The 15,312-nt window shown below is 41.9% G+C and overlaps 1 protein-coding gene across 2 annotated transcripts in view; it reads left to right on the top strand.

Moving 5' to 3' along the window:
- Positions 1–15,312, top strand: part of EFNA5 (ephrin A5) — a 277,007-nt gene that overhangs the window by 74,003 nt on the left and 187,692 nt on the right. The window lies entirely within an intron of this gene.

Below are 15,312 nucleotides of genomic sequence, written 5' to 3'. Positions count from 1 at the left end.
TTCTACTAAGAACATTATATTTTCTTATAACAGAATAGTTTCAGATAAATTGTAGCTTTTCTTCTTACCCTTGAATTTTATTCTCAATCTTGTTTTGACAAGCAGTGGTAGAAATCAGGCAGTATTTTTTCCTAGACAATTAAAAAAAATATTTGAGGTCTTTTGATTATCACCTGCTCAGAGTAGAAGCCTTTTTGTTCATTACTTAGCAATACAGGTGCCCTTTTTTTCACTTTAATTTTTTAAGCTGTACATATCATTTTCTTGCAATAGGTATTATTTATTGAATATATAGGTGCCAGACATTTTGAGTGTGCATTTTACCCTCATTTTAGAGATTAGGGAATGGAGGATTGGAAGGCTTCGTTAACTTGCTGGTGGCACACAGCTGGCAGTAGCAAAGCTGGGGATGAACTCAGTCTGGTTCAGAGCCTGTGCTTTTAGTCCCATTGCTCACTGTAGTGTCAACGCTGAAGAAAGTGGGTGTTCCCGGTAGCATTGCAGGGAGGCTACCGAGATGTGAACCTTCTCTAAAAAAGTGGGATAATTTCCGAGAAATAATAAAGTTGAGTTCATAGTAAATTAATTTTATCTTTTCCTTTCTCAGCTTCTTAAAAATGAGTTATTGCTTCTTTTTCTGTAGAGGCTATTTATTGAATAATGGATTCAAAAGGGTACATGGTGATATAAAACAATTGGGCTTCATGTTAATGGTATATTTAAGCTTTATAGGATAGGGTGAAGTGATTTTAATTATTGGGATTTGGTGCAGGCTTACATCAAACATATCCATTTCATAATGAGCCCCCAGTGGTATAGTGAGTCCTATGTTTATTAAATTGTACAGAGGAATTCCTTTGTAAAGTATGACTGACTTTTCTTCCTCTGAGGAAGACAGATTAATAATTTTTTCACTATTAATTAGGTTCCATCTGCTCATCCTGCCTTCCATTTTAAAGGTTATACTTATTACCATATTCAACAAACTAACCCAGCTGTGTAATCGAATATATATATATATATTTTTTTTTACCAAAGATCCAGTCTTGGTTTTATAATGTACTTTTGCTACTATATTGAGGGACCAGTGACTCCACTTCCTCCTTCTTCCCTATTTTCTTTAATTCCGTTTCATTCCTTGTAATCCAGTCACATGCCACAAAGGACACAAAATTAAACTCTCTGGTAGGAGATACGGTAATGAAAGAAGTGGCACACCCACTCAGCCACCGTGCTGGCCAGAAGTCTCCTTTAGGACCAGGTCATGAAAGGAGCAGTGGAGAAGCCTGGCTGCCCTCTGTATTTGGGAACACTGATTTGTGTTCCATTCTTGCATGTTCTCCTAATTTCAGGCAGAGCGCAGGGGCTCCCACTGGCTGAGGCCTACAACAAGGCACATCTGTGGGATGCCGTGTGTGGGGGGGGGGGGGGGAGGGTTTGGGGGGAGGATGAGAAAATGGTTGGAAGGAAGCAAGCTCTGACTTCGTAGCTAAAAATACGAATAAATGAAGTTCCATACCGCAAATTGAGTCAAATTTGATGATAGGGGATTACTGGAACATTTTATTAACTTGGGTTTTGCATTGAAAAATTAACTTTTGAAAAAAAGTTGAGCTGATGTGTAAGGGTTTGGCCTGTGGATGGTGGTTATTCCAGCAGCTGGCATGGCACCCAGACCCCTTAATGATCCCTCCACCCTGCCCGCTTTCCTGCTTCCCTGTGCCTCTCAGTACCACCACCAGAGAGCTCTTCTTTTTGCCTCTCTATTAGCCTGGGGTAGCTTTGGTGACTTACCCAATTATAACATTATTTGCACCAAGCATGTCAAACTCGGGGCCCGCAGGCCGCATGCCTTGTTTATTTGGCCCGTGTTAGCCTTTGAGTTTGACATGCTTGATTTAGACGGCAACTATGAATAAGCGCCAGCATCCATAATCTTTAACAATCCATCTTACCTCCTGAATTGATCTCTGTGTATTCTCTCTTCAGTATTCCCATGGATGCTGGCATTTTCAGCACAGATGAAGCAGCTTGTGTCAACGAGGCCAGCATGCCCAAGCTTACAGTGTGATTTGAAACAAGAGGCCTTTTTTCCATTCAAGTTTAATTGTTCAAAGGGCCAGTCAGGAGAAGGAATGAGAGGACAGCCCATATCTTATTTTGTCTTACCTCTTCTACTCATCAAAGAACCATTTTATAAGAAGCAAGGATGCTCCAGAAGGCTGAGCGTAATTTTAGTAGCTTAAAACAACAACAACAACAAAAGTGGGTTATAAATAACTGAAGGGTTTCAGGTGGAAAGAGGGTGATAGCTGGGTCAGGAGAGGAGTGAATAGACCTGGGCTGTCCTGGGAGACATGGGGCGAATGTGTAATAATGGGCTGGGGAAGGGGAACTTTCGTGCAACATTTGGTCTTTTACTCTGCATTTCTCTTTTGAGTTAGCATTTTCTTTCCGGTTCTGGTTCCTTTGTCACTTTAATCCTCCTGGATCTGTGGTTCTCTACCACACTGTCTGCACATTTAGAATCACCTTGCGGGGAGGAAGACAGTCGGATTTAATTTGAGTCAGGTGAGGCCTGAGTGTTGGTGGGTTTAAAAGCTCCCCGGGTGATTGCAACGTGCAGCCAACATTGAGCACCTCAGCTGTGGAGACTTAAAATCCTCTGACAAAACTGGGCATGCCCTAGGAACCTCGGAGGAGGTTGGACTTTAAGAGCAGTGAGTGCAGTTCCCCAGTGGTAGTCTTGGCTTATCAGCCACGTTAGTGGAATCAAGCAGATTGGCTGGAAGTCCCTTCGCTTCCCAGAGAGCAGATTCGTTCTTCTGGTGCGTGGCCCCCAATGGCTGCACCCTGAGGGCCCCGTCCTCTGATGGGACGCGCTGCCTCCTGGAAGCAGCAGGCCTTGTTTGGACCTTCTCGGATGGATGACAGGCCGCGAGGAGTGCACAGAGTGGCCGAGTGGCTGTATCTGAGGAGTGTCTTCTCCCGTCTGCTCTCAGAGCTGTTTCAACATGGGTGCTAATGTACATGCTTGGACAGCAAGGACTTACGCAGGACTGCGAACTGGGAGCATGAACAGCGGTTACGTGCTACGACTTCTGCAGGTTAGTTTCTCACATCCTCTTTCCGATTTTTCATTGATGTTTTCTTGGGGCCACTCAGAAAAATGAGTCAAAAGAAGCTTGGTTTTGTCATGTCTCCATTCTGGCTCATTCACAGAAAGAATCGCAGAGGGCTCCCTGGCTTGCCATTTTGATGAAAAATTAGGAAGCATGATGGTTTAGCTTTAGCCAGTGGTTCTCAACCTTCTGGCCCTTTAAATACAGTTCCTCATGTTGTGACGCAACCATAAAATTATTTTCGTTGCTACTTCATAACTGTAATGTTGCTACTGTTATGAATCATAATGTAAATATCTGATATGCAGATGGTCTTAGGCGACCCCTGTGAAAGGGTCGTTCGACCGCCAAAGGGGTCTCGACCCACAGGTTGAGAACCGCTGGTTTAGTCACAGTGACAGGTCTCACTCCCCTCAGCTCTGTACAGCTTCCACAAGTGCTGTTCACCTACGTTGATGCCTTCACGTTGAAAGGCTCTACCCATTTCAGGGGTCCTCCCCTTCTAAAGGGGTCCTGTTCTACACGGGCCTATCTCTGCATCTTTTGGTAGTAGTGTCTGACTGGGGTCTGGGGCCCCCCTAACCTCCATGGATAAGTTTAAAGCCGTCTAAAAGAAATCATGTCATTGATCTGTCTCATTTCCTTTACTGAAGACCAGTTTTCAATAATTTTTAAAGCAGCAGGTTTGGTACAGTCCGTTTTTCAAATAAGAGAAGGGAATTCATAGAGTATGTAAAGGTTGTCATGTTACAAACAACAATCCAATAGTTGGCTTAGTTTTTCCCAAGAATGGGGGCTGCATTTGCCTCCATCAGTCGCCTTCCTGGTTAAATTTGTGTACCAGGTGTTCCTTGATTTAGTGGAGATTGAACGTTGGTGGTGTACTTGAAGTCTCCTCAACAAAACTACTATTAAATGTTGGAAATTCATTTGAAAATAGACCTTAATACAGCCATAAAATAGATGGTACAACAAGTAACTGCTTTGAGAACCAGACTGGAATATATTTGGGACTTCTTTACTCAGATGTTCTTAAAGTTTGGTTCTTCATGGGCTAATTTATTAGTTTTTTTATTCAGCACCTGCCATGTGTGAAACTCCTTGATGTCTCTCAGGTGTCTCCAACTCAAATGCCAATAAAGGCAAAGTGAGTAACACTCTGAGTGAGGAAGACGGGGTGCAAGACAAAGAAATGGGGAGTGTGGTCAAGTCCAGACCCCACCTCAAGGGGTGGCCACTGCTCAGCTCTGTGGCTGGGCATGAATATTAATAAGAACAGTGCTGCCAGATGTTACCATATTTTTATGAGAAGCTACTAATCTAGATTTTTTGGTCAATTCTACACTGACTTTTAAGTCTTGGCTCAAGTTTAAAAAAATAAAAATTCTGTGCCAGCCAAGCACAGCAGGTATGCAGGCCAAGGACTCGTTGTGACCTCTGATTTTTGCTAACTCTCTTCCCTGCTCTTCACCGGCCCTCAACACAGGGGAACTATTGGAACGGGGTAGCTTACTTTTAAATACATTCTCAGCACTGAGAATTGCATGTCAAGTAATTAAACATCCTAGAAACAACAGATGGTAATAAAATGTGTACAGTGATGGATGCACTTCACACATACACTCCCCTCTTGACCCACCCACACAACTGTTAAATTTTTTTGCATTAAGAACCAAACTGGTTACAAGCGTCTATGATTATTGGTGTGGAAAACGCTCATAAATATGGGCACATAAACTATCCAGATGACTATCTAAATGAGTTTTGTTCCCATTATTTCTCAAAACAATTTCTGAAAGCAGTTGTGGTTGCAGTGAGCTTGCTCTATCCTTACGGCACTGGAACAAGTGAGATCTCGCCTACGAGTGCACACCATTTACCTTTAAGATAAAATCACGCCGGTCACTGGAGAGATCCCAGATCACTGACATTTGACACTGAACTCTAAATTCTCCTCCCTCTGGATGGCACTTAGTTGGAAGCATTTCAAGAATGTCATTCTTCCTAAGGTTGTGGTTGGGAGGGTAGGGTTTAGGACAGAGGAAGGAACTACCACTGCAAGAGAGGAGCCGAATTAAGTCTGTCTCCCTTAGCACTTTTATAAAGGCCTTGGCAGCCTTTCTTCGTCATTTACATGTCTCCTCTAACCTGCTTGGGTAGAAGGCATTCTTGCTGTACAGATGAGGAAACCAAGGTAGAGAAGCCTGACATCTGCCCAAGATCACCATCTCCGAGAGGAGAGCGAAAGTTAACATTCCTTAAGGCGTGTCTGGGCCTCTTGGTTTGGGCCCGCCTCCCGTTGGCGCTGACTCACAGTGAGGTGTGGACCTGGTGTGTGCAGAGCTGTGAGCGGAGCCAGGGCGTGTAAATACTGTGTCGGTCACATGTTTACGTTAAGACAGGGGAACATAGCAATTCATTGTCAATAGAAGGCAGGAGCAGTGAGGGAATTCCTTTCCTGGCAGGGTTTGCAGAGGGACACATTTAGGAATTGGGACTGGAAGCAAGAGCCCAATCACTTCGGTTTACTGAGCCAGGGGAAAAGCTCAAGCCAGCAGATGCCTTTGTGCCCAAGACAATGGCTTTCCCAGAAGAAAGCCCTCACCTGCTTTGGGATCAACATCAATAATCGAGGCAGAAGGGAAACAAACAGTGTTAAAGGAGGGTCTCTTCTAGACTTTGTTTGTAAGTGATGATGATAAAAGAACAAAGATCCAGGCAAATTGCCTCATTCATTTCAAGTCCCACTTGGGAGATGTTCCACTTACTAGCGTTGTACTTTGCAGGAGAAACTCCATGTAGTTCAACTTCATTCCACAGTTTTTAAATATTTACTATGAAAAAGGGGCGTATTTTTTCTCTCGACTGATGTACACGTGTGTCAGCCTGTCTGTCTATAATTAGTTTCCTCTTTCTGGAGGCTGCTTAACTCACTTGGATACTAGCAGGGCCCTTGCTTATACACGCCCCCCCCCCCCCCCCCCATTTGTTTTATGTTATTCGGTCACTTTGCTTTTACAGTCTAAATAGAAGAGGGTCTGGGAATTAAATGGCTGACTCTGGTTCTTTAAGCAGTTTTGGCCTTAGTCTAAGAGAAAGTGAAATCTGTTGTTTATATTTAGCGTTTGTGGCTCTCTGTCGACTTAATGCATTTGTCCTGCTCCTCCTTTTCAAGCATAATTCAGCTGGCTTAAAATGCCTAAAACTGTGACCACCTGCATCATTTCTCTTTGAGTTTGTTCTCTCTGCCCCTAAGTGGCAGCCTCTTGAAATGGCTCGTCCGTAGGCTATCTCACACTGCCACATACCTGGCAGAGGCTTGGGGAAACTGTCAATAATGCCAATGCCAGGGAATGTTGGAAATCTTTTTTAGAGTAAGATGAGGACCCTTGGTACCTTTCATAGACGCAGGAGTTGTGTGCATGCTTTCCACGACGCATTGCAGCCAGAGCACCTGTTCAGCAAGAGGAATTAGCTAAATTACTAGACGTAATTTATGTTTGTGCAAAACATAGAACATTTGTTTTTCTCTCCTTGTGGTTAATGCTCAGCTTGGTAATTTGAATGAGTCTTTTACCCTCTTTCCCCGTCTCTCTGTATGTTCTATTACACACATTTCCCCCCTTAGCCTTTGTCTCCTGGGCACTAACAGTTGCTAAATGTTTCTTATGGAGGATAATATATTTAGGAAACAATTTCCATTCGAGATTGTAATACTACCTGGCTCCTTTCTACAACCCAGGCAATGAAATGCAGATATGATACAGTTATCTTCCCCAAGTTGAGTCATTATAAAGTGTATGCACGTAATATATAGTTTTTAATAATCTCTCTGCTATAGAGCATAAACTGGTCTGTGAACAAGAACGGCCTGATGAAACTCGCTCCCCTGTAAACATGGCTTGAGCGGAATCAGCCAATTTCAAGGCAGATTAGTGTCAGTGCAGAGAGACCAGGATAAATAGGCGACGAATATCACTTGAAGAAAAGAAAAATCATGAAGATCTTCTTCCAGGACATAAGGATATAATTGGAGGGGAAAGGGGGGGATGGTGGGACCGGAATGGGCCTCCTCATTCTGTATTCTGACTGTGGAGCAATATGCCAAAATGCCTGGTGGCTGCCTCTATTGTTCTTTTTAACAAAAATAAAATCTGGTGGTTTTGAAGACTAATTCTGACTATGTAAGCAGCAAGTAGAATTAGAACACTCTTCCCAGACAGGGGTTGAGTTTGTCTGACTAATTCCTTGCCAACCCATATTTTTAAATAAATTATTGCTTGAGGAAGAAGGACATTGCAAGTTTTTAGCTTCATCTTGCACATGGTAAGTTCTTTGGTGCTCCCGACTTACCTGGCCTCGATTGCTTTATCTTGTGCATGTTGGTGTGCAGCTTGAGGCGTGCCACCACAGGGCCTGCAGGCACTCAATGAGTATACAATGGGTCCACCTGTCTTCTCTGAGCATCTCCGGCTGCCTGGGTTGTTCGCCTAGTTGTTAGAGAGTGGCAACCCCAGAAGAGAGGCATAATATTTCTATCTTAAAATTGTAGGTGGCAAAGACAAGGAGAAAAACTGCTGACCTTGTCCTAATCATGTAGATATAGTCATATAAGTATAGTGTAATCACTATTATAGACACAGTTTTCAGGGCAAATGCTCGATTTTCATGCCTCTTCGACATCTTACATGTGATTTCTGCCACTTTTCCTCCCGTCTCTCCTCTCCCCTTTCCCCCCCAGCATACAAGTAGGTCAAGAAGTCTTCTGAGAGTCCTGAAATAACTTTCAAGTTTCTTTGGAGGCCAAGAGGCTTCCATTTTTACTACTCCCCTAATTTTCCATGGAAAGGAGGAGGAATGAGGACATGCAGAGCAAAGGAAGAGAAGTGCATGGTTTGGCTAAGTGTCATCAAACATTTTTCTGTTGCATACATGTGAATCATTTAAGTGTTTCCTGAATGCTATTATAATATTGCTTAGAAAACGAACCTAATGTCCTTGCATTTCCCCCTGCCTTCTATATTTTGCTAAGATACAGGTGAAAATAAATGTGATCTCTAAGGGATTTGGCTTGTCCATTCAGTCTACATTGACACACGGGTCTGGGAAGGTTCCGGAAGAAATGATCCACTTGATCCTTCTTTTTCCATGTAAGATTACTGATGCGTAGTTATATCTGAAAGGCAGGTAACTCTTATGATTATTTTTCTAGAAACAGAGACTCTGTGGTAATTTTTTTGGTAATGCACTGATATGCTTAATTTCTGTCTCTTCCTTTTTACCTAAATTCTTCCCTGAAAATAATTGATTTCTGAAGGAATGTTGTTGGCTTCCCCTTCGAACTGAGAGGCTCACTTCACGGAGGAGATGTGTTCCTGTAAGATTGGTGCATTTTTTCATGGTGCCAGCCGGGGTCCTGGAAATACCGAGGGGGCCGCTATGTAAGGTGTATGATTGCCTAACCACTAAGCTGTACATCTGAAATCAATACATAATAATCTTAAGAAAAAGATTGGTGCATTTCTCTAAGTACAGGGCCATTGGAGCCATTGTCCCATTGGCTTGTATCGTAAAATTTAAAACCACATTTAAGCCACTCCCTGCATTTAAAATGTATACATTAATGGATTATAATTATTTTGGGGAGAGGGCTAATAAAAATAGTCATCAAATAAAAACACTCCGGGAATGCCTGGAGTGCAGATGCATGGGCAGAGCAGTGTGTCCATTTTTACATTCAATTCATGGTTCTAAGTCCTTTCTCAATCTCATGCTTTTAGCTGTTCTTTCTAAAAATGAATCCACGAGGTCTGTTATTTTACTTGTTTCTTCAGTAGCCCTAATTAGGTCTGGAAATGTATTTGTTTACCATCTTTTGTTTAGGTCTTTATAGGAAAGGCTAGCTTACTTTTCCTGATTTCTAGGTGTGAAGTGCCTTTAACAGTCACTCCTGTGAGCAATTATTTCCGTAATTGCTGATCTTTATGTAGTGAGTCTTATTTTGGCAGGCTCTATTCTTAATTGAACATGATTGCATAAAAGATAAATACCTGAATTTGAACAATTCCATGGGTCAACCAGAGAGTTCAGAAACAAAGGAAAGTATTGTAAACATACCCTGGCCGGTTGCTAAGTGGTTAGAGCTTTGGCATGTGGAGCAAACGGGTCTCGGGTTGGATTCCCGGTCAAGGGCACATACCTCATTTGCAAGTTCGGTCCCTGGCCCCGGTTAGGGTGTGTGCCAGGAGAGTTAGATTAAAAAGGGGGAAAAAAAGAAAACGTAATATTTTTCAGTCCAGTGGCATGGGAAGTCCCTTTTTAAGAATTGCGCCCACTCCAGCAGGAGTTTGATGGGGACGTTGATGTCATTGTGATTTTTCTCTTTGAGTGATTGGCCTCACGTAGTAGTCTTCATTTCAGCAGTTTTACTTACTGTACTAGTCAAAGCATTAGACATACCAGTGAACTAAACTGTTCCCAAAATATAATTTTATTTTCTACCATGTAATACCTCCCAGTGATTTATCACTATCCGGATGTTTTTATGTAACTTCTAACCACAGTTTGAGACATTTAGTGCTAATTTCTGCTATGGCACTGTCTAAACTTCTCTCATGGAAAGAGAATGAACTTTTTTTTATATTTGGGGATTGACTTGATTTTTAAAGGATTCGCTAACTCTGTAGAACCTCCCTCCATCCCTCTGGTTTTGTAGTTACTTTCACCTGTCTTGGATCTTGGATGTAGTGTCTGACCTAGTGTCATTGTTCGATTCATCTCAGGTCTGTTATGAAAACTGTTCATTTGCAATTTTCAGGCACATGAAAAGAACGCCATTCACAGATTTTCTATTTCTACATGTGGTCTAATATCATTTGGAATGTATCAGTACCCTAACTTGATGACTGAAATACCATTCTCTCTTGGGAGAATTTATCTTTGCAGATCCCAAAACTGTTTTCCAAGTTGCCATGAACTTGCTGTTGCTGCTCTTAGAAATGGCAAAAAAAAAAATTGAGGGTATAAGGGAAACCCTTTTTGGTGCTTTATGTGGTGAGAGAGGAAATGAGCCAGCTGCTTGGGTACCAGTAAGAGGATCTTTGGCTTTCATATTTTACAGAAGTTAACTTAGAATTTCCATTCAGTAGCTCTTATAAATGGGAAATAGGAAATTGTACCCACTGCCTATTGCCATGGGGATTACATGAAACTGTTTTTCAAATCCTATCTATTGGAGGATGTGCCTTTTTGTTCCGAGAGTAGAATGCCAGAAGACTGGCTACTATCGTGGCCACTCGGACCACCTTCTCACCATTACCACCGCTTCTGGTCTCGCCTCAGAATAACTGAGTGCTTGCAATGTGTCAGACTCCTTACATTCTCTCCGTGGAACCTCATAGTAGTCTGTGTTCATTCATTCCACAAATATTTCTTGAATAACTACTATGTACTAGGAAATTCACACAAGATCCCATAGCTGGCAAGCAAGAACATTGATATGAAAATTGATGGCAAGTTGCTCCTCAGCAATAACTCTTAGGAACTGCTGGCAGTTGGGAAGGAAAACACATCAGAGACATAGATTGTGCCCATTAGATTTCTTACCGGTTGAGTTTTATACTAAGAGGAGAGAGAGAGGCAATGTTTAGAAGGTGATGACTCAAATAATATTTGAAATAGACATTTCCAGATTTGGGCATTTAAAAGTTATTACTGCTTAAGTAATACATTTAGGGACTGCATAAACGCCTGGGAGAATGTTGCAGCCAGCTGCCTGGACTGTGCCTCAGCTGTGCTTCTTGTCCTAGTGGGACTGAGTTTTGGACAGCCAGTTTGGCTAAGAGGACATCAAGAAAGGGCTCATCGTCGGTGAGCCAGCACCTAGTGTTTAGAGGCCTTTGGTTCAGATGAATATGGTGACGGCTGGATTGCAGTCACCTTGAAAGTTTGAGGTTACTCCAGAGGATAATTCCAGCAGTGTTCTTGGCCTACGGTCCAAGTCATTGGCCTCTTAGGGACAGAGCTCTGTTATGTGAATTTCCCAAGGGGATTCTGATTGGTTCTAGGGGAGAAATTTTGATCTTCCCAGAGCATCCTGGACCTCTTGGTATTCCCAAAGAGCTAATTGGAACCGTAGGGAGTGTTTGCATGTGGTCTTTCCCTAGAGATGTGTGAGCCCCATGGACGTTGAGGCTGCCGAGATCCATGATGGACTCTCTTCTGGAGCTGCAAGTAGGAATAGGGCCCTCATCTCTGCTCGGAGGTGTAGCTTTAGTGTGCTGGTCAGTGGTCACCAGAAAATGTACCTATATTTCACCTAAATTTATCCAACCTGGTGTTCTGTAGTCTTCCAGAGAAATAAATAAACTCTATTACTGCCTTATTTACCTTCAAATAAAAGACATTATCTATTCTTCTTGGATGAGAACAGTCTTCTTCCAAATCAATTACTTGTTGGAAATAAGCAATATTCAAGTCTCTTGTCTAAGGTATAAACTGATTTTCCATGACAGTGCTGATGTCCCTTTATACAGGCCATTTTTCTCTTAGTGCCCATTCAGTTTTTGCTCTGTGGCTATTGTGTGACCCATGCTGGCCTTCACAGGTGGGTCTAGTTCTAGAGTGTCCTCTCTGTTGTTACCAAGCAACAAGCATGTTCATCCATGAAAACCCTCATTCACTGGAGAGATGTCTGAAGAAGCATGTTCACATTAAAGAGTGAGGAAATGATACTCCTCATTTTCCCATTGCCTTGCCAATGCCTGGTAGATAATAGTGCACAATTAATATTTTTATATCCAAATTGTTAGTGTTCCATTAAAGCCTGATATTTCCTTTTTTATTTCTTTTTTCTAAGTACGTTAATCTGAACCAGAAATTTTAGCCAAATGAATTATCCCTACTTCATTTTGAGCTTTAAACTTAGCCAAATTTATGTGGACATTCGCTTAGGTCTGCTATATTTTTGTGGGATGAGGGTCACTCTTAGGACAAAGAGTACTGATTCATATTAAACTAGCTTCTCACTTTTTCTCAGAAAATTATTTAGTTATGAGACTCTTGGATCTTTACCTCAATTTTACAGGATTAAAATTCTTTATCCTGGCTCTTTATTGCTACTTCATATATATAAATGTTATACATGTGACCTTGTTTTTGAACTTTAGAAGATGTCCTGTTGTTTCTCGGTAGGAGGGAATTAAAGTGTTTGATCAGGGGAACTTAGGACTCCTGTTGTTATAACCTTTCTAGCCATAAAGGAATCCTCCTAACTAGATTATAGTTATTTACAGCTGTTTCCTTGAAAAGCTAATCTTCTATTCATCTGTTGTTTGAGAAGGAATGTGGAATTTATTGACATCGATCTGGCCAGAGAGTAGAGAGGAGAGGAACAGAAAGACAGAAAAAAGAGAATGTTCCATTTATTTTTAGTCTTATATTTTTGGTGTAAGATCTTCATATATTCCTTAGAAATTATGCTTAGTTTTATACTGAATCATTTTATGGGGCTGGATGATAATAAAAAAATAACATTGAAAATTAGCACAAAGGAATATCATCTGGAAAATAATGGAAGAGTCACTTCTTTGTTCCCAAGTACTATACTCGGGCCTGTGGCAGAATTCAGTGGCAAATTATTTCTGATTGCTTAGATAGAGTAACACCGAAACATTTTGGCTTAGCTTCCTAAACTAGCAAAATATATGTAATTGACAGGACTTTAAGTCTTCAAAAAGGCCCATATTCTGTTCTTTAAACATTTATTACGTCATTTATTATTTGCAATATTCTGTTTATAGATGCTAACTCGAACAAAGCATAATCCCAGGCCCAGAGGAACTTAAATTCTTATGAAGATATATTGAAGGATTCATAAGCACAAGAATTTGAAATAACTGTTCAATCCACCAATATTTATCGAATACCTGCTCTATGCCAGGCTGGGTACTAACTGGGTGGTAAATACCTTAGCATACCAAGGCACACCACACACAACTAATTAACAAGTGAAAACCGACTTTATTATTGTATCACCCTATTAGGGCCACTATCATTTTACCTTTATAAAAGTCTCCAGTCTTTTTCACACTCATCTTCCACTTATTTATGATGAACATAAACTCTTGTACTTCGAGTGAGGCTTTTATCTCCGGGGTTTGTCTTCCAGATGCGTGCAGAAACCAGTTCCTTTTCTCCATGTCTTTGGAGTGAGAGGACCTGAGGTGCTTTCTCTCTCTGATTCTCTTTTACTTGTTTGCCTTGACCCCAGTTGATGTCGGCCATCTGAGGAGACTCTACCACGTGCAGCCAGCGTCTTCTTCTGAACATGGAGCAGAGAGGTTTTGGCTGCTAAAATGACATAGGGCCGTGGTCGGCAAACTGCGGCTCTCGAGCCACATGCGGCTCTTTGGCCCCTTGAGTGTGGCTCTTCCACAAAATACCACATGCGGGCGCGCACGTACAGTGCGATTGAAACTTCGTGGCCCATGCGCAGAAGTCGGTATTTTGTGGAAGAGCCACACTCAAGGGGCCAAAGAGCCGCAGTTTGCTGACCACTGACATAGGGGCTGTGGTGCTCCTGAGGCCCAGGGACAGCGAGCTTGTCTCTTTAAGATAGAGAAGGATCTGCTTTCCCTGCAGTGGGACCTGGACTCTGTCCTCTGTTCCCATTTACTCAGGAAGGCAGGCAGCTGTACAAGTGGAACTTGAGTCTAAATCACAGGGTGTTATAACATATGAAACTTGAATGTGGCAACTGTTAGTGTCTGCACTAGTGAGCTGTCTGGGAAATTCTATCCCAGCCCTGGGCCTGCGGGTGGAGGCTCCCGCCCGAAGCACTGGGTCATCAGTGTGGATGGCGTTGGGATGGATTTTAACACTTTTCATTGGAACAGAATGTGGCCTCCAGTTAGATAGTCAAGGTGCTCTCGCCTGGTGGAACTTTTTTACTCTTTTTGGCCGTTTCCATCCCTGCGTCTCTGTTGCTCTTTGTTGTTTCTTCATATGTCTCAGGGGCAAAGGACCATGATAATGAATAATCTCTCAGGATCGTATCCCTGGGGGATGAAACTTTAGCAAGTGGGGAAAGAAATAGACTAAATTATTTCTAAAGTCTCTCAGTTCTGTGTCTACAAAACAGTTGACCTTGTATTAGTTTGCTCTAAGGTGAAAACTATGACGTTTCTGGGTGTGATTAATGGGATTTTGGCAGATGAGCATGTGGAGGAGGAAGGGGCTGGATCTGGGTTACATGGGCCTGCTGGCTAGGAATTGGCGCAACTTTGACTAGATCTTGCTGCAACTGTACGATGGTATATTTTGTACACACAGTCATCTATGCACCCACCTTAAAAATTTCTGGTTCCAAGTCATTTTCCAGATTCACCCGAGCACTGATTTACAGTAAACATTATTCTCAGTGTGCTGGCTCAGTGCTGAGATCAGGAAATTCCCTAAGCTTACTTTTTCTGAACATTCTGACTTTAGATCAGATACTCCTACTATTTGAAAGGCAACAAATTGACCAAACCAGCAAAACTTTTTGTGTGGACCACAGCTAATGGAGTGGTGCAACATAATATGAATGTGTGCTTATTTTTCATTATTTTCTCTCTCTCTCTCTCTCTCTCTCTCTCAGGGAATGGGTTTTTTCCACCCTTTTTGCTTTGCATTTACCCACATTTATCATCATTTCAGATAATCAGAAAGGGACGATCCTTGCAACGGACAATAAATAGCAGGAGAAAATGGGTATATTAAGGTATACACTTGGTTCTTATGCAAATTTCCATAACTTTTAAATACAAACACAGAGTTTGGTGTACTATCAGAATTGTCTGTAAATGGAACATTCTGCATAGTGTTTATGAGTTCTTGGCAGAGATGGAACTTTTAGAATTAAGTATCCTCAATTGCAGTGGCAGTCGGTGACCGACAAGAGCTCTTTGCATTGCAGTTTGTGTGAAGCTGTATGGATTCGTCATGTGTGTTCAGCAGTGCGATTACAGTCCTGTAATAAACCTTTCTGAGGGGCTGAATTATTGTTCAAGTCCTCATCAAAGGCATGTAAAAATCAGCCTCAAAAGACCCAGAAATGCTAAGGACGACTGCAAACCGTTAAGAGATTTATGGATAAGGACTTTCATTATAAATATTCGGAGTTGTGGTTAGTTAAACATTCCACCTCTTT

Source organism: Myotis yumanensis, unplaced genomic scaffold (genome assembly GCF_028538775.1).
Source record: "Myotis yumanensis isolate MYYU_CA2020_CCGP unplaced genomic scaffold, mMyoYum1.0.hap1 SCAF_4, whole genome shotgun sequence".
NCBI classification, from domain to species: Eukaryota; Metazoa; Chordata; class Mammalia; order Chiroptera; family Vespertilionidae; genus Myotis; species Myotis yumanensis.
This window is presented reverse-complemented; position numbering and strand designations above follow the sequence as displayed.